Consider the following 21534-nt stretch of genomic DNA (forward strand, 5'->3'; position numbering starts at 1 on the left):
TTAAATTTCTATTATTATTCAGTCCATTGTACTACTTAAATGCATTTTACATATTTTTAGTTGTATGTACATAGGTAAACATCTCTAAAATTTCTCCTATAATAAAAATGCTTAGACACACATAAACATAGTTTATCCAGTGACTTAATTCTAATTTCAGCTTCAGCAGTTACAATTATTCCTTTGCATGCGAGCTCAGGCTTCATAGGCACTGAATTGAAGCATTAGAATCCTTTAATGGAAACTTGTGCACACTCTCTTACAACAATCAAATAATTAGCATGGTTAAGCAATTTTGTGAATTTTCATTCAGTGAATGTTCCTATAAATTTCTAATCTTCTAGTAAACTATTGCTTTCAGGATAGATCATAAATCTATATTTTCTAGTTAGTCTTTTTTTTTTTTAAGTTAGAAGCCAATAATTTCTACCCTCTGTTGTTTGCCTAACATATTTAAAGAGACTGTAGGGAAACAGAAAAAGGCATACAGAAAATTTATTTACATACTATATATAAGAATACAAAAGTATTAAATGTTTCTCTAAAGCGGAGTTACATGTATAAACTAATAAGGGTTTGTGGGTAGAAATTTCAATTTTTTCAGTCCTTTCTGTCTTGTAAAAGTGGTGATTCTCATATTGTTCCACATCTTATTTTATTAACTTAATACATAGACCTTACTACCTGAAATGTACTTTCGATCTTCAAGTCTCTTGTATGGTTTGAAAAACATGTTTATATTAGTATGTAGCATTTACTATTTTAGGCTTCCCTGGGCTCAGTTTGTAAAGAATCTGCCTGCAATTAGGAGACCCAGGTTCAGTCTCTGGATTGGGAAGGTCCTATGGAGAAGGAAATGGCAACCCTCTCCATTATTTTTGCCTGGAGAATTCTGTGGGCAGGGAAGGCTGGTGGGCTACACTCCATGGGGTCACAAAAAGTTGGACATGAAGCAAGAGAATTCCAGAAAACATCTACTTCTGCTTTTTTGACTATGCCAAAGGCTTTGACTGTGTGAATCACACCAAACTGTTTAAAATTCTTAAAGACATGGGAATACCAGACCACCTTACCTGCCTCCTGAGAAATCTGTATGAGGGTCAAGAAGCAACTGGCTATGAACAATGGACTGGTTCCAAATTGGGAAAGGGATATGTCAACATTGTAAATTGTCAATCTGCTTATTTAACTCATGGGAAATCCAGGGCTGGATAAAGCACAAGCTTGAATCAAGATTGCCAGGTGAAATATCAATAACCTCAGATATGCAGATGACATCATGTTATGGTAGAAACTGAAGAGGAGTCTCTTGATAAAGATGAAAGAGGAGAGTGAAAAAGCTGGCTTAAAACTCAACATACAAAAAACTAAGATCTTGGCATCTGGTCTCATCATGTCATGGCAAATAAATGGGAAAACAATGGAAACAGTGACAAACGTTATTTTCTTGGGCTCCAAAATCACAGCAAATGGTGACTGCAGCCATGAAATTAAAAGACACTTGCTCCTTGGAAGAAAAATTATGACCAACCTAGACAGCATATTAAAAATTAGAGACATTACTTTGCCAACAAAGGTCCACCTAGTCAAAGCTGTGGCTTTTTCAGGAGTCAGGTGTTGATGTGAGAGTTAGACCATAAAGAATGCTGAGCGCCAAAGAATTGATGCTTCTGAACTGTGGTGTTAGAGAAGACTCTCAAGAGTCCCTTGGACTGCAAGGAAATCAAACCAATCAATCCTAAAGGAAATCAATCCTGAATAATCATTGGAAGGACTGATTATGAAGCTGAAGCTCCAATACTTTCGCCACCTAATGTGAAGAACTGACTCATTAGAAAAACCCTGATGCTGGGAAAGACTGAAGGCAGGGGGAGAAGGGGACGATTGAGGAAGAGATGGTTGGATGGCATCACAGACTCGATGGACATGAGTTTGAGCAAGGTCCAGGAGTTGGTGATGGACAGGGATGTTTGGCATGCTGCAATTGATGGGACTGCAAGAGTCGGACAGGACTGAGTGACTGAAATGAAGTGATTTACCATTTTAGTGTCTTTATGTTTTACTCTTCTGATTAATACTGAGTAGATTTTAAAAGACATTGTGTTATTTATGCTAGTAATAAGATTTTACCTCTGAGATATAAATTTCTATACGTTTTAGAATAAATTATAAAAATTTCTAGGAGTAATATGGTTAAAAGAATATAATCCAGTATTTGTGTACAAGCTAGTTGATTTTAGATGTGTTCAGAGTTTTACACAATAAAGATGATAATTGTTTTTACAAAAGATGAACATGAAGATTGACATGACAAGTAACTTCACATTTTTATTTTTAAAAAGAACAATTAATGGAAGAACTATAATTTGATTATTTTTGCCACATTTAACTGTACTGGTAAGTTTGATTAAAAATGCACAATTTTAGATATTGTTTCATAGAACACAAGAGAGACAAATGTAACCAAACATCATTTTATCCATGTGCTCAGTTGCTATGCTGCTGCTACTGCTAAGTCGGTTCAGTCGTGTCCAACTTTGTGTGACCCCATAGACGGCAGCCCACCAGGTTCCCCCGTCCCTGGAATTCTCCAAGCAAGAACACTGGAGTGGGTTGCCATTTCCTCCTCCATCGCATGAAAGGGAAAAGTCAAAGTGAAGTCGCGCAGTCGTGTCCAACTCTTAGCGACCCCATGGACTGCAGCCTACCAGGCTCCTCCATCCATGGGATTTTCCAGGCAAGAGTACTGGAGTGGGGTGCCATTGCCTTCTCCACTCAGTTGTTATAGTCATGTCCAAATCTTTGAGACCCCACAGACTGCAGCCTGCCAGGCTCCTCTGTCCATGGAATTTTCCAGGCAAGAATACTGGAGTGGTTTGCCATTTCCTATTCCAATTTTATCCATATATATTGCCAAAATGTAATCCCTTCATGGAAACATTTTTTTCCTGAAAAGATGCCTTTAGTAATAAGTTTATTGTTTTTTTTAAGTGCTGTAAGCTAGATCCATTATTATATATAATTATAATGTCGTCTCGCATTGTTTTTAGATCAATAGTTTTAAAACTGAGATCAGTTTTGGACATCAGGTGGGCCCACAGACTTTCAGAAAAGAACTTTTAAGAATCCCTCCCACCCTTCTTTGTTCCAAAGGAGCAAACTGTTTTCATGCACTCTTAAGAACTAACCACATCCACCCTTCTGATAAGACTCACTGTGTACTCCTCCCTATAGCTACCCTGAGAATCATGCATGACTACTCTGGCAACTAAGCCTATTAACCTCCTTTTATCTGAGAGGTTCATCATTAAAAAATGTTCTCTATATTGCAATAGCCTGAATAAAATCAACTCCTCACTGTCCAGTACATATTGATTTTGCAAAGAGAAAGACAAGTTACAATATAAATAAGAGATATATTCATTTATATAATAATTCTCATAAACTTTCATATATCTGTACACATATGTACACGCAGACACTCAGTTTAAGGTAGCTAATACATGAAGAGACTGAGAAGTAGGTGATTTCAATTCCTTAAACTAATTATAATTTCTAAGAAATTCCAACAGAAAAACTCCTTGAAATCTTATAATTTTTCCCTTTGAATTCATCCAAAATCATTTTCCTATAAATTGCTAGCATTACAAAAAAGGTAAGGTCTAATGAATAACAATTAACAAATTCAGATACCTCTCTACATAAAAAGTTACTTTTTTTTTTTTTCCTGCTGAAGGCATGTAGAAATAAGGCTCAGAGTTTGCACAGTAACAACAGTAACACACTGAAGTCATACTGAGGAAATCAATTTCATCCTACTAAAGAGATTAGAGGGAAGACATGTGCGTTTCTTAGTCAACCTTTGTACTAAAACTTTAAATTCCAAAAGAGAAATGTTGTGTCTCATACCTTCCTCTCCTAGCAACCACAGTATTGGAATTCAAGTTGCTAACTTTCTAAAATTCACTTTTAAAATAGTGATGGGATAAGATGAAGAAAAGTTGCAATAAAAATATATATAAGGACAAAAATCTGTATGTAATGTAGAAGTCTGCACAACTACAACCATCTGGAATAGAAGGGGAAAGGGTTTCAAAGATCCAATAGACTTAAAAATCAATTACTATGTTTTCAACCAATTCAAATTTTGTTCCCTTAATCATATATTGAAATGATTTAAATAATTAAATGTTTCTTATAGTTGGCAAAGAAACAATAGGTATAAAGAACAGCAAAACAATAAACAGCATATAGAAATCACTCTTACAGAAAAACTTCTTCTGGAAACCATATCACCAAATGAATGGCCTATATCAAAAATATTCCTAATAATTATTGTTTGAAAGTGAATTTAAAAAACTGAAAAATTCTAAACATTAGAAAAGGAGGAGTACCAAATAAAGTACAAATATATTCATTTACATTCGTCAATTAATATAAAAAAGTAATTTTCTTTTTCCTATTAAACTAGACATATATTTACATATTTATTGCAAAGCATTGAACTTACACAGGATTTGACTAACATAATAGCCATAGGAGGTATAGTCCTTGCAATATTTTTAAAGGACAAGTGGGAATACAATATTAAACAATACATTTTTTTTAAAAATTACTAGAAATCTATTAAATACAGTTCATTGCAGTAATGTAGGGAAGTGTCAAAGCCTCAAGTTAGAATCTTAAATGACCACTGAGTTATAGGTTGACCTATGGCACTGAATGCCCCTAAAAGTCTATACAGCAACTATTGTCCTTCACTATATGCAGTAAACACCTTGAAATTATGTGACCCTATTAAAAAATCTGTACAGTTAGAGAAAAAAATTAAAGTTTTATATCATAAAGTCCCAATATTCATTTGCAGTTGTAGAATGTCCCTTTAGAATGAGAAATAGTAGAGCTGGTAAATTGTAACATTGTTCTATCATATTCAAGTAAGTGTTACTAAGATATGTATAAATTTTCTATTAGATACATTATCCAGTCGCTACAAATAAGACTAAAGCTTAAACATTTTGTTAGGAAACACTGCAGAGTTTCATAAATAGAACTGAGGAAAGTTCAGGAAAAATGAGAGGCTAAAGGATAGCATATATAAATGGCAAGGAATTAGGGAATTGGGGCAAGTGAATATAGCTAAACTGTTTCAGGTATATATTTGCATTAGTGGAATGAAAACACACCTCCAGGATAATACAGACATTTACTTTTTTTTAAATTTTCTCATATCTTATTTCAATGTAAATTGCTTATCCATTTCAAATAAATTATGCTCAATGGAGTATTTTATTTTGATTCAGATTTTACAATCTGGTGTTCATTATGTAAAATATGTAAGTCACAGCCTTGTCCTTCAGAAATCCATAAGGGAAAAGATTCCTGAAAGGAAATTTCTTAAGTAAAATATAGATAAAAGCAAACAAGCAAAATTTATGATTTTTGTTAAATACATTCAGCTTTCACTTTGTATGGTAATGTGGGATCATAAAAATGTAAACACTGAAACTATGCAAAGCAATTTTAATAATCAGTGGGAAGATTATTATTGTTCCATGACTTTTAGCACATTTTTGTTAAAACAATAAAAATTCCTATACTGTTGGCTATAAATGCATTACGGAAATGAAAAGATACAATAAAACTAGTATTTGTGTTCATGCTAAGTTTCTTCAGTCATGTCTGACTCTTTGCAACCCTACGAACTGTAGCCCTCCAGGCTCCACTGTCCATGGGATTTTCCAGGCACGAACACTGGAGTAAGTGCCATACCCCCCTCCAGGGGATATTTCCAACCCATGTCTCTTAAGTCTCCTGCACTGGCAGGTGGGTTTTTTACAACTAGCCTGGCCTGTGAAGCAATACACTGCAATTTAAAACACTGGAAACAAAGAGGCTAAAAATGTTTTATTTCATTATTTTAAAAACTTATCAAGAATTGTACAATCATTGCTTTCTTCTTGCAGTATAACTTAAAATACTAAGCTAGTATCTTTTCTATGCTTTAGCAAAATGTCATACTTCTAAGTTTGAATCAGCTACAGATATTTTGTCCTTTGCACTTTAAAAAAAATACTGAGTTGTAACTAACATAATATTGTGTGAGTTTTTAAGGTGCACATTTTGTGTTGATTTGATACACTTATGTATTGCAATATTATTGCCACAATGGCTTTAGCTCTAAACACCTCTATCACATCACCTAATTACCCTCTGTACTTTCTTAAACAGCATATATGTAGAGGTAATGGATATTTATTTTTACTTGTGTTGAATTAAATGCTTTGTTAGCTTTCAGTGTATGGCAAAGTGATATAATTATATACACACACATACATATATATTTCAGATTTTGCCCATTATTGGTTATTACAAGGTATTGAATAATTTTCTATGTGATACACTAGGATCTTATTGTTTAACTATTTTATATACAATAGTGTGTATCTTTTAATCTTGAATTCCTAATTTATCCCTTCCCCTACCCACTCCACTTCAGTAATCATAAATTTTCTTTCTATATCTGTGAGTCTGTTTCTGTTCCATACATAAGTTCATTCATATTATTTTTTTAAGATTCCACAGAGAAATGATATCTGTCTTTCTTTGTCTGTCTTACGTCATTAGTATGATGATTTCTAGGGATTATTTTGTTCTTTTTTATGGTTGAGTAGTATTCCACTGTATGTGTGTATATGCCACATATATAGAGAGGGCAGATCATCTTACTTATTCATTAATCCAGTGATGGATACTTAGGTTGCCTCATGTCTTAGCAATTCTAAACAGTGCTGCTGTGAACATTGGCATGCATACATATCAAATTAGTCTTTGTATTTTCTGGACATATGTCCAGGAGTAGGATTGCTGGATTATAAGGTAGCTCTATTTTTATTTTTTTAAGGAATCTCCACAATAGTCTCCAGAGTGGCTGAACCAATTTACATTCCCAACAACAATGTAGGAGAGTTCCTTTTTCTCCACCTCCTCTCCAGCATTTATTATTTGTAGACTTTTTAAAGATGGCCATTCTGACTAGTGTGAAGATGTGATATGTCATTGTAGTTTTGATTTGTACTTCTCAAATCACAGCAATGTTGAGTATCTTTTCATGAGTTTGTTGGCCATCTATATGTCCTCTTTGGAGAAATGTCTGTTTAGGTTTTCTGTCCATTTTTGATTGGGTTGTTTACTTTTTTAAAAAATATTGAGATAAACGAGCTATTTGTATATTTTAGGAATTAATTCTTGTTGGTCTCATCATTTGCAAATATTTTATGCCAGACTGTAGGATATGTTTTTGTCTTATTTATGGTATCCTTTGCTGTGCAAAAGCTTATAAATTTGATTATGTCCTATTCGTTTATTTTTGCTTTATTTCTTTTACACCAAGAGACTGGTCTAAGAAAGAACTGCTGTGATTTATGTCAGAAAATGCTGTATCCCCTTCTACAGTGTCATCTTACATTTCAGTCTTTCAGCTACTTTGAGCTTACTATTGTTTATGATGTGAGGGTGTGTTCTAACTTCATTGATTTACTTGTTGCTGTCCAGTTTTCCCAACTCCATTTGCCTAAGAGGCTCTCTTTTCTCCATTGTGTATTCTTGACTCCTTTGTCAAAAATTAATGGACTCTATGTGTGCAGGTTTATTTTGGGGCTCTCTATTCCACTCCACTGATCCATATATCTGTTTTTTTTGTTTGTTTGTTTGTTTTGTTTTTTTTTTTTTGCCAATACTGTGCTGTTTTGATTACTCTAGCTTTGCAGCATTGCCTGAAGTCTGAGAGGGTTATGCCTCTAGCTTTGTTCTTTTTTCCTCACTATTGCTTTGGCAATTCTGGGTCTTTTGTGGTTCCATATATAATTCTTAGGGCTATTTGTTCTAGTTCCATGAAAAATATAATGAAATATCTCTGAGAGATATTCTAATGTGAATTTTTGTTTGGTCATTTTCACTTATTTTTGTTCATTTTCACTCTCTCACCATAATCATTTTCCTCATTTATGTTGAAAAGTTCACCTTCACTAGCATATTGAGAGTCTCTTGAATGGTGGGCCTTTTCATACTGTTCATGGAAAGAATACTGAAGTGGTTTGCCATTCCCTTCTCCAGTGGACCACATTTTGTCAGAACTCTACACCATGAACTGTCCGTCATGGGTGGCCCTATGTGGCATGGCTTAGTTTCACTGAGTTAGACAAGGCTGTGGTTCATGTGATTAGATTTGGTTAGTTATCTGTGGTTGTGGTTTCAGTCTGTGAAAGAGGAGAGTGAAAAAGTTGGCTTAAATCTCAACATTCAGAAAACTAAGATCATGGCATCCAGTCCCATCACTTCATGGCAAATATATGGGGAAACAGTGGAAATAGAGGCTGACTTTAGTTTTGGAGCCTCCAAAATCACTGTAGATGGTGACTGTAGCCATGAAATTAAAAGACGCTTGCTCCTTGGAAGGAAAGTTATGACCAACCTAGATAGCATATTTAAAAGCAGAGACATAACTTTGCTGAAGGTCTGTCTAGTCAAGGCTATGGTTTTTCCAGTGGTCATGTATGGATGTGAGAGTTGGATTATAACGAAAGCTGAGCACTGAAGAATTGATGCTTTTGAACTCTGGTGTTGGAGAAGACTCTTGAGAGTCCCTTGGACGGCAAGGAGATCCAGCCAGTTCATCCTAGAGGAGATCAGTCCTGGGTGTTCATTGGAAGGACTGATGTTGAAGCTTAAACTCCAATACCTTGGTCACCTGTTGTGAAGAACTGACTCATTTGAAAAGACCCTGATGCTGGGAAAGATTGAAGGCAGGAGGAAAAGAGGATGACAGAGGATGAGATGGTTGGATGGCATCACCGACTCAATGGACGGGAGTTTGGGTAGACTCTTGGAGTCAGTGATGGACAGAGAGGCCTGATGTGCTGTGGTCTATGGGGTCGCAAGGAGTCAAGACATGACTCAGCAACTGAACTGAACTGAATGGTGGCTGTGTCAATACTGTCATGTTCAGTTATTTCATCTATATTATAAAGAAAGAAAATTTATATCTTACGGGAAGACAGTTTAAACATAAAAAAATGTCTCTGCCCTTTGCTCCCCCCTCCCCTCCCACTGTGCATTATGTATCTGTGTTATGCATCAACCAAACCTCCTCTATTAGCAGAAATGCATGCTCAACCATAAAGAGTAACATTCTCCTAGCATCAACAAGGCATCTCCTTAAAAGATAACATTCCTACTTGTTCTTGTAAGGAGTCACAATGCTGCTTAGATCTGTACTATGAAAACTATCAATAATACATCATTTAATGTACAGCTCTCTGTCTCAAAAAACTTGACTTCTAACAGGTAGAATATTTCTCAGAGGTTTCTGACGTGCTAGTCCCAGGTGAAAAACCTCAAATTTGGATGAGAAAAAATTTTCCTCTTCTTTCTTAGGATGACTGATTAATTTCTTGTCAAGAGCATCTTCTTTATTATATACCTAAGTATAATATTTCTATATAGATATTACTACCTAAAATTTATATATACGTAGCTATGATACCTAGAAACTATTAATGTGTAATATCCACATGTTATATATATGTATATATATATATATATATATATATTTCCAATTTGTAGTATGTCATGGAGATCTGTCACTATAAGACAAAGATGCAACACAATTACACCCTTTGTTACCTGTGTGTAAACTGAGTGACCAGAAATGATGTGTTGGTCATTAATCATGATGCACATGTCTTGTTTACATACAGATTTGTGGACCAAGAACTGGTAGCAAATTATGTACTTTATGCAATTTTAGTTAATACTTTGTGGTAAGACCTGCCTCCTGAGAAATCTGTATGCAGGTCAAGAAGCAACAGTTAGAAGTGGACATGGAACAACAGACTGGCTCCAAATTGGGAAAAGAATACATCAAGGCTGTATATTGTCCCCCTGATTATTTAACTTATAGGTAGAGTATATCATGTGAAATGTTGGGCTGGATGAAGCACAAGCTGCATTCAAGATTGCAGGAAGAAACATCAATAATCTCATACATGCAGATGACACCACCCTTATGGCAGAAAGTGAAGAAGAACTAAAGAGCCTCTTGATCAAAGTGAAAGAGGAGAGTGAAAAAGTTGGCTTAAAGCTCAACATTCAGAAAACTAAGATCATGGCCCATCACTTCATGGCAAATAGATGAGGAAACAATGGAAACAGTGACAGACTTAATTTTCTTGGGCTCCAAAATCACTGCAGAGTGTGACTATAGCCATGAAATTAAAAGACGCTTGCCCCTTTGAAGAAAATCTATGACCAACCTAGACAGCATATTCAAAAGCAGAGACATTTCTTTGCCAATAAACGTCTGTCTAGTCAATGCAATGGTTTTTCCAATAGTCATGTATGGATGTGAGAGTTGTACTATCAAGAGAGCTGAGTGCCAAAGAATTGATGCTTTTGAACTGTGGTGTTGGTGAAGACTCTTGAGAGTCTCTTGGACTGCAAAGAGATCCAACAAATCTGTCTTAAAGGAAATCAATCCTAAATATCATCGGAAGAACTGAAGTTGAAGCTGAAACTCCAATATTTGGCCACCTGATGTGAAGAACTGACTCACTCGACAAGATCCTGATGCTGGGAAAGACTGAAGGTAGGAGAAGAAGGGGACAACAAAGGATGAGATGGTTGGATGGCATCACTGACTTGATGGACATGAGTTTGAATAAGCTCCAGGAGTTGGTGATGGACAGGGAGGCAGCGTGCTACAGTCCATGGAGTCACAAAGAGTCGGACATGACTAACTGAACTGAACTGAACTGAACTGAAGTTGAAAACTGAACCACGTTATTGGAGGATGGGTGTTATTTTATCTAAACACTGATAGCTGAACTGTGTGCATATCGGAATTACAAAAAGTGAGGGCCACCTTACTTAAAATCTGTAAATGTTTGAGAACATTTATGCTTCATTTTTTAATAAGAGCTTCTTTTATTTAAATTTACTTCCCTTTGTGCAGGAAAGGATTAACTCAGCAGCCCTCAGTTGTCTGAATTCTGTACATTCACATAAAAGACTAGTTGGTCAGCTCATAGCTACTATTACAAGTGTGTATTTTATGCCTTTGGTCCTAAGAGAAAAGTTTGATTAAGTAGCTTATTCTAACAATGTGATTTACAGTATTTCACCTATTTTTGCTCTGGGGGGCTTGAATCTGAGTAGCTAAGGTCAGTCATGCAGGTGCTACATGCCTATGGAACTGACCTCCAATACCAACCCTGAACACCAAAGCCTGGGTGAGCATTCCTGGTTGGCAACACTTTGCATGTGTTGTCACACATTGTTGATGGGAGAATTAAGCATTAATTGCATTAGAAGAGATTTCCCTGGTATCTCAGATGGTAAAGCATCTGCCTACAATGCAGGAGACCTGGGTTTGATCCCTGGGTCAGGAAGATCCCCTGGAGAAGAAAATGGCAACCCACTCCAGTACTCTTGCCTGCAAAATCCCATGAACGGAGGAGTCTGATAGGCTACAGTTCATGGGGTCGCAAAGAGTTGGACATTAGAAGAAGACACTTGGAAGCTTGGTCCTAGTTTTGTTCTAGACACTGTCTATATGCATTTTCTTTTTGCTAATTTTAATTTAGATTCTTTCACTGTAAAAAATACTTATAAACCATTAGTGTAACACCATTTTCTGAGTCTTTCTGGTGAATTATCAAGTTTAAGGATGGTCTTTGGGGCCCTTGATACATCTGTTTATCTTAAACCTCATGACATTCAATCCTCTTCTTAAACATACTTTAATTTATATAGAGAAACAAAGATTTTTTAAATAGGAATAAAACAGCTATGATCTTTGCCTACATAATGATTTATCAGAGGAATGAAAACAGGTAACAATCAAATGAACAAAATATTATTTGGGGCTGTATTTAGAGGTATAAATAATAGCAAGTGATGATGTAATTTTTGAAAGGAAGGTAAGATTTAAGAAAGTAACATGTAAGAATAAGCTGGATGAACTATGGAGACATGAGGTACATGAACAATAACTGAAACATCTCTGAGGTGAGGATATTAAGAAGGCCAGTTTAGCTTAAGAAGATATAGTGAAAAGACTGAGAGAAAATATTTTTAGAAAGCTAGCTATAGGCTAATCTATGAAAGTCTTAGTATGGTATGAAAAAGACTGTTTCATATATATAAGAAAATTTTAAATATATGACTGTGGCCTCTTATTTGGAATAGACTGCAAGGAGAGAACAGGGTAGAAGTATGAATATTAAAGAAAATTCAATGAAGATATTAAGCAATATCTTATATGAGTCCATAGTTTGGAGTATTTAAATAGAGATATATATTTGAAAATATTTACCTTATAAATTATAATAAAGTGTATGGGATTAGTTTAAAAAGCCTCCAGAGTAGTTTTAAAGGGTCATGAATAATAAGAAATGTAGTTGCCCAACATTTAAAGGTAGAAAAGAGATTTACATGGAGTTTTCCAAATGGTAGAAGGAAAATCAGGATTGCATGGAGTAATATTCCCAAGAAATAGGCAAGACCAACTATACAGAATGTTTTAAAATACAAAATATGTTAAAGGCTGATACATGGTTATTAACATTAGACTTACACAGAAGTTGTTGGAAGCTTGAAAAGAACTGTTTCAACCAAGTAAGTGCCTGAGATTTGGGTTGAAAATTGAATAACAGAGGAAAAGTTGAGATGGAAAAATAAATTTTAGAGTTTTGCTACAATGTAAGGCCAAAGGCTTAGTAGATAGACAAAATGTGGTCAAAGAAGGTTTTTCTTTATGGACCATGGAAAACACAGCATATTTATATATTAATAATAAAACAGTAATGAAGAAACTTGATACGGCAGGAGAAAGCATGTCCTAGTTTATCTTTTAATGACTCTCAAAGATAATCTCCCTTCTCAGCTAAACATTCATTCATTCAATCAACAAACATTTCCTGAGCACCTGCTCTGTGCTGGACCCTGTTCAACGCACTTAGGATATATCACTGAGTAAAACTGATAAGATCTCTTGGTGCTTTGAACAATAAGAAAACTTAATAAATTGATTAAAATATATTGTTTAAAGGGAGCAACTATATGAATAGCAAAAGGAAAAATAAAACCAGGTAAGAGAAATCAGAAGTTTGAAGAAGGGAGGCACTAAATAGTATGGTAATTATAGTTTCTAATAAAAGGAAAAAGAGTGAAAGAGGTGGAAAATTTAGCCATGAACATAAAGGTAGATTCCTATTCAATATAGTGTATGAGGAAACTATGTCTAGACTTATTGGAGGAATAGTAAGGAGACAGGGTTCCTGGAGCAGATGAAGAGAGAACCCTACAGAGTAGACCACCATAAAAACTCTGATATTTATTCTGCATGACATGGAGAATCATTGCAGAAGGAGGACAAGATCAAATTTAGATATTATAAAGGAACATTTTGCATGCTGCAGTGGAATCTGGCTCTCTAGAATAAGAACATAAGCAGCATGAACCAGTTAGAGACTATTACAGTAATCCATGTCACAGATGATGGTGACTTGCTCTAGGATTGGTGCAGTGAAAGGAATAAGAGGTGGTCATATTTTATGTGTTCTAAAAGGGGAACCATTACAGTTTTCTGATGTATTGAACTTAGATTGTACAAGAAATGAGGAGTCAAGGATGACTCTAGTGTTCTTCATCTGTGCAAATGCAAAGACTGAGTTTTGGTAAAATGAGATGAGGAAGGCTGTGGACAGAAAAGGTTTTCAAGGTGAATGGTCACAAGTTAGGTTTTTTATTTTTAAGGCTGAGGTAATATAACATCCATTCAAACAGAAAAGTTGAGAAAACAGTTGAATATAAGAGACACAGAAGTACAGAACAGACTCTTGAACTCCGTGGGAGAAGGTGAGGGTGGGATGTTTTGAAAGAACAGCATGTATATTGTCTATAGTGAAACAGACCACCAGCCCAGGTTGGATGCATGAGACAAGTGCTCGGGCCTGGTGGGCTGGGAAGACCCAGAGGAATCGGGTGGAGAGGGAGGTGGGAGGGGGGATCGGGATGGGGAATACGTGTAACTCTATGGCTGATTCATGTCAATGTATGACAAAACCCACTGAAATGTTGTGAAGTGATTGGCCTCCAACTAATAGAAAAAAATTTAAAAAAAAAAGAGTCTAGAGGTTTTGAGAGAGATTTAGCCTGGGGAAAATAGCAATATGGAAGAGTATCTTTAATTTCCTGTAACCACCGATTATTGGCATATGACCTTTCCTTTTTCCTGTTATGTAAGGAATGACAAGGCCTATTCTTCCTAACATACCTGACACCTCAGTCCCACTCTTCTTTTCAGAACCATTACTATGCCATTTATTTCACTTCTTCCTTTTTTTTCCTGCAGAACCCAAGCCTCCTTCATTGCAGGCAGATTCTTCACCATCTGAACCACCAAAGAAGCACTAAATATCTTCAGGTAGAGGTTAAGGTTGGTAAAAGACATCAACCGGATATATAGCTGTTTTCTTGAATCTAGTGACAACAACAAAATAAACAAGAAAATAGAGGAATGATGTTCCAGCTACAGTGCAGTTAGGAAAAATGTAATGCTTCCCAATTATGATGTGTGAAGCATACTGAGAAATAATTTGAAACAGAACTTAGAAAAGGAAAGATGCTTAGAGTTGACACATACGTCCTCATATCTTAAGCAAGGTGAGATCTTTTTCTTAAAAGCACAAACACTCTTAAAGACTGTTTCCAATGGTAAGGGTTTGTCTTTTGATCAGGAAATGTCCAGTGTGTTACAGGATGTTTAGCTTCCTTGGATCCATACACTAAATCACTCTTCCACTGTCACCACCAGGAATTGTCTCCAAGTATTCCAAGACTCTTTTGGAGAACTGTACTCTGTGCAGCCCTAGTTGTGAATTCTTTTTTAGGTTTATTTGGTTTAGCTTCATAAGTAAGTAAGTCAAAATAGGAAATGGCCTTAGTTTCAAGTTTAGGTTTGATGGAACCAAAGGAAAAAGTGTGCAGAATACCACCTTTATTGTAAATAACTTTTGCTACTAATTAAGTGAGATTACAGAGATTGTAGCTTGCTGAAGGAAAATGTGATCACAGAAAGCCCTTATATAAGGTCTTCACTATAAAACATACCAACAAAAATGTAAAAACAATGATATAATATATAAAAATATTACTAGTTATTATTTATGAATGTTAGTGTTTATAGGGCATTTAAACTTCTCCATAATTTCATGTTTCTAAAATTTCACAGCATACATTTTTTCCTTTACAAAAGGAAAGTCAAACTAGCACTAAAACCAAATATAGCAAAACTAACTTGTAAATTTAATGATAAAATATCTGTCTTTCAAAAGTAATCACAACTACAATTTTCATTGTTTGCAATATAATGATTGAATTCTTTTGTATTAAAAAATAAAGCATACTTTAGCCTTAATAACAGCAATAAAAGTAAGAATTGTCACATGAAGTAAGTCATCTAAGACAAGGATTGAATAAACAAGTTATTGAAAATGATTATCTGATAATAATGAATAAAATGACTGAATTTTCAGTTGCTATTTTGCCAGAATGTAAAATAGTTTTAATTAACAGACTGGCCTTGACACAGGAATACTATGAAAATTAAGTCAAGTGATACTGTAATAAAGTTAAAAATATTTTAAAAATCATTTTTAATATTAATCATAATATTCTTATTACAAGTATCATATTTTTCTAAGTGTTAGGGCAACGCCAGAAATTATGTTTAATGGCATTGATATACAATAAGAAAATAGTCAATGGACTTACCAGTCTTATTTGTGTTAGTCATATAATTTATAAATGGTAGTACTGAATATATTTTCAGATAAAGTATATTTATGGAAAATATTTTATATGTTGATTTTTAACAAAATGTTAACCCAAATTTGTTTTTAGTGAATAAAGATATTGTATCAGGGACAACAAATTTACCTTTATCTTTCTAGGTTCTTCTGGCTGGTCTAAAAATTGACAGAAAGTAGATTAACAGGAGAAAATCAAACAAAAGTTTAATAACATGTACACATGGAAGAGAGCCAGAAAAACTGAGAAACTTGCCAAAATGACTGAAGCTCTCACCTTAAATACCATCTTCAGCTGAAGACAAAAGACATGAGTAGTGGTTTGGAACCTCAAAGGGGAGGAAGGCAATTGATAAGGAGATGGAAAAGCAACTGTCTGTTGGGCCATGCAGAGACAAAGGGACACAGAATGGAATTTTAAGACTTTGCAAGGTTCCTTCCTTTCTAGACTTCCCTGGTGGCTCAGAGGGTAAAGTGTCTGCCTACAGAGCGGGAGACTTGGGTTCAATCCCTGGGTCGGGAAGATCTCCTGTAGAAGGAAATGGCAACCCACTCCAGTAGTCTTGCCTGGAAAATCCAATGGACGGAGAAGCCTGGTAGGCTACAGTCCATGGGGTCCCAAAGAGTCGGGCACGACTGAAGATCTTCACTTCACTTCTGTTTGTACACATCTAGTTCATACTACAATTACCTACAGTGATGGCTATATCTTCCATCCACTTTCATTGGAACAAGTGTTCAATCTACACTCTTTTTAGGCAGTTAGGAAGAAGGTCAGAGATTCTTTCTGATTCTTTTGGACCTCAAAAATAATCAGTTTAAGTTAATTATCATGTCAGAGAGACATATTTTGGGTGTCAAATTTCATGTCTCTACAGCAGAATAGAAACATCATTTCAGTCTACATGAAATTTAATTTAACTCCTTTTTTGTGGGGCTTCCTTGGTGGCTCAGACAGTAAAGAATCTGTCCGCAATGTGGGAGGCCTGGGTTTGATCCTGGGGTCGGGAAGATCCCCTCGAGAATGGAATGGCAACCCACTCCAGTATTCTTGCCTGGAGAATCCCATGGACAGAGGAGCCTGGCGGGCTACAGTCCATGGGATCACAAAAGAGTCGGACACGAATGAATAACTAACACTTAGAGAAATCAATGAGACCATATTTACAGAATTTAAGCATACAGTAAAGAAAATGACTGAGAAACTGGCCAATGCAGGTATGACATGATTATCAGTGTACTGACACTTCATTTTTACCATAGTTTTAAAACCATTTTCTCTCTGACTATGGGGTTAAAGATCTGCAATAAACTAAAAGAAAAGAAAGAGAGAGAGAGAGCCAGACAATACTGTTTACTGAAATCAGAGAGATAACATGTATTTTAATTGTTGCTGTTTGGTCACTAAGTCATGTCCAACTCTTTGCAACCCCGTGGACTGCAGCATGCCAGGCTTCCCTGTCCTTTACTGTCTCCCAGAGTTTGCTCAAACTCATGTCCATTTTCATCTCAGCATCATGAAATGAGTTGAGAGTTCCCATATCCATTGTCATTCACAATTTGTGAAGACATCTGTCAACAACAGTGCCTGCCCTAGAGTTTATCTCCTCTGTGAAACTTCAAGAATATATTATGGAATACTTAAGAGATCAAACATCCCTTTCTTTATTTCTGTTACCATTTCTATATTTATTTTTACTCTTCCATTTTACTGCAGATTGTCATTTCAGGATACCTGATACAGCTGAGGAAACATGCACTAATCTACCAGTACTTTTCTCCTCTGTATAAAGGTCAATAGGACAACAATTACATTATCAGAGGTGAGTTTATAGGGAACATAACCACCCAGTTTAGCATCCAAACCAAGACACATATGGGACTTCACTGCAGTAGGCATAAATTGAATTTCTTCAGAAAACTAAGATGTTTCTTCACTATACTTATAGGGCATTAAAAAAAAAAAAAAACTACACAGCAATTACATAGTTTCCTGCTTCAATATGTCATGAAAACCTCCAACTGGCTTGAATCCCAAGGGTTGAGCAACAACCCACAAATATGCTTTATATTTAGTTGTAAATACAAAATCTACAAGACAGGGTATTTGAATATATATCCTAGAACAGGAAAAAGAATTCCGCTCCTCTAGGTTACACTGAATGTAAGTTAATAGTTGTGATATATATAGGTTGTATTGGGCTACCCAGGTAGCTCATTGGATAAAGAATCTGCCTGCAATGCAAGAGACACAGGAGATGCACGTTCATTCTCGGTTGGGAAGATCCCTAGAGGCGGACATGGCAACCCACTCCACTATTCTTGCCTGGAGAATCGTCATGGACAAAGGAGACTGGATGGCTATAGTCCATGGGGTTGCAAAGAGTTGGACACGACTAAAGCAACTTAGCACATAAATTATATTATATAGAATGCATGAATCATAAACTGTTCATTATGGAACACAGGTGAGCATATTACATTGAGATGTTCTGCAAAAGAGTGAAGTTATTCAATAGTTTTGTGATGGACAGTTCTGTCCCTTTTATTATTGTAAATGTACAGAAGTATGGCCATGCACTTGCAACCCCAGAGTTGAAATAAAAACTATTTTAAGCTGAAGGCATTTGAAATAAATAGATGAATAAAAAGTCTTCTCAGAATTTCCTTCTTCAACTAAAAGTAGCAACTTCTGGGAAATGAGTGATTTTACAAGGAAAACAATATATTTGGAAGTGTTCTGCTACAGAAGCCCACGAGGCATATGCCCAATAAACTATTTGCCCTGAATAAAATCCCAGAAAACCAATTCAGGGAACTCAATGTCACTTTTCCCTTCCTAAGGGACGTTTTGAGGTATGGCAATTGGACTTTCTCCAAATTCTACCATCTCAAGGAGATAAATATATTTTGGTAATGATCTGTATTGTTTTCCCTGCAGGAGAGCAACGGCTTTATCAGTACGTAAATGGCTATTGGAAAAAATAATTCCAGTTTGGGGGATAGTTTCTGGGTTGCCTAGTGATTGAGGGACCCAGTTTACTGCCCAAATAATTAAATCCATTTATGATATTTTACCAGTAATAAAGCATTCTCACTGCACTTATCATCTCCAATCTTTAGGATCGGTAGAAAAGTTTAATGGTACTGCTATTGCTGCTGCTGCTAAGTCGCTTCTGTTTTGTTCGACTCTGTGTGACCGCATAGATGGCAGCCCACCAGGCTTCCCCATCCCTGGGATTCTCCAGGAAAGAATACTGGAGTGGGTTGCCACTTCCTTCTCCAATGCATGAAAGTGAAAAGTGAAAGTGAAGTCGCTCAGTCGTGTCTGACTCTTAGCGACCCCTTGGACTGCAGCCTACCAGGCTCCCTCCTCCATCCATGGGATTTTCCAGACAAGAGTACTGGAGTGGGTTGCCATTGACTGTTCCACTAATGGTACTATCAAAACTCAATTGGTGAAATCAATTACAGAAAAAAACACTGTAAAAACACAAACACATGGAGGATAAAAATATGCTTCTAAATAACCAGTGGATCATTGAAGAAACCAAAAGGGAAATTAAAAAAAATACCTAGAAACAAATGACAATGAAAACATGATGACCCAAAACTATGGTATTGAACAAAAGCAGTTCTTACAGGAAAGTTTATAGAAATACAATCTCACCTCAAGAAACAAGAAAAATCTTAAATAAACAACCTTACTTTATACCTAAAACAACTAGAGAAAGAAGAACAAACAAAGCTCAAAGTCAGCTAAAGTAAAAAAAAAAAAATCATAAAGATCAGAGTAGAAATATATGAAATAGAAATGAAGCAAACAATAGCATAGATCAATGAAACTAAAAGCTGGTTCTTTGAGAAGATAAATAAAATTGATAAACCTTTAGCCAGACTCATCAATTAAAAAAGGGAGAGGACTCAAATCAATAAAATTATAAATGAAAAAGGAGAAGTTACAACTGACACCAAAGAAACACAAAGGATCGTAAGAGACTACTGTAAGCAACTATAAATCAAAAAAAAAGAACAACAACAACAACCTAGAAGAAATGGACAAATTTTTAGAAAGATATAATATCCCAATACTGATCCAGGAAGTAATGAAAAATATGAGCAGATCAACCACAAGTAATGAAATTGAAACTGTGATTAAAAATCTTCCACCAAAGAAAATTCCAGAATCAGGTGGCTTCACAGGCAAATACTGCCAAACATTTTAAGAAGAGCTAATATCTATCCTTCTCAAACTCTTCCAGAAAATTGTAGAGGAAAGAATATATCCAAGTTCATTCTACAAGGCACCAATCACTCTGATACCAAAACCAGATAAAGATATCACAAAAAAAGAAAATTACAGATCAATATCACTGATGAACAAAGATGCTAAAACCCTTAACAAAATACTAACAAAGAGAACCCAATAACACATCAATAGGATCATACATCATGATCAAGTAGGATTTATTCCAGGGATGTAAGGATTTTTAATATATGCAAATCAATGTGATTTACCATATTAAAAAATTGAAGAATAAAAGCTGTATGATCATCTTTATAGACACAGAAGAAAGCTTTTGACAGAATTCAAGACACATTCATGATAAGAAAAAAAAAAGTGGGCATAAAAGGAATCTACCTCAACATAATAAAGGTCACATGCAGTGACAGTTCTACTTCTTTTCCAATTTGGATTCCTTTCTCTTTTTCTTCTCTGATTGCTGTGGCTACAACTTCCAAAACTGTGTTGAATAAAAGTGGAGAGAGTAAACATCTTTGTCTTCCTCCTGATCTTAGAGCAAATGCTTCTGTTTTTTTCATCATTGAGAATAATGTTTTCGATGAGTTTGCTGGCATATTGAGTGCAGCACTTTCACAGCAACATCTTTTAGAATTTGAAATAGCTCAACCGGAATTCTATCACCTCCACTAGCCTTATTCATAGTGATGCTTCCTAAGGCCCATTTGACTTTGCATTCCAGGATGTCTGACTCTACGTGAAATATCATACCATCGTGATTATCTGGGTCATGAAGATCTTTTTTGCATAGTTCCTCTGTGTATTCTTGCTGCCTCTTCTTAATATCTTCTGCTTCTAATATCTGTTAGAATCTAATATCTGTTAGGTTCATATCATTTCTGTCCTTTACTGAGCTCATTTTTTCATGAAATGTTCCCTTGATATCTCTGATTTTCTTGAAGAGATCTCTAGTCTTTCCCATCCCATTGTTTTCCTCTATTTCTTTACCCTAATCACCAAGGAAGGCTTTCTTGTCTCTCCTTGCTATCCTTTGGAACTCTGCATTCAAATGAGTATATATTTCCTTTTCTCCTTTGCTTTTCACCTCTCTTCTTTTCACAGCTATTTGTAAGTCCTCCTCAGACATTTTGTTTTTTTACATTTATATTTCTTGGGGATAGTCTTGATCTCTATGTCCTAAAGCAATTATACTCTAATAAAAAATTAAATTAAAAATTTATTGATAAAACTCTCAAGAGGCTTTTCAAATTTCATAGCCAAAAGCTTCTTGGTGAGTGTCCATCTTATTTTACTCCTTTTAGTAAATATCAGTTGTCTCCTTTTGAAATAATTACTGGGCTGCCTATGCACCTTGATGAAGACATATATGAACCAACATTCAGTTCACTTCAGTCTCTCAGT

The sequence above is a fragment of the Muntiacus reevesi genome, chromosome 1, assembly GCF_963930625.1.
Source record: "Muntiacus reevesi chromosome 1, mMunRee1.1, whole genome shotgun sequence".
Taxonomy (NCBI): Eukaryota; Metazoa; Chordata; class Mammalia; order Artiodactyla; family Cervidae; genus Muntiacus; species Muntiacus reevesi.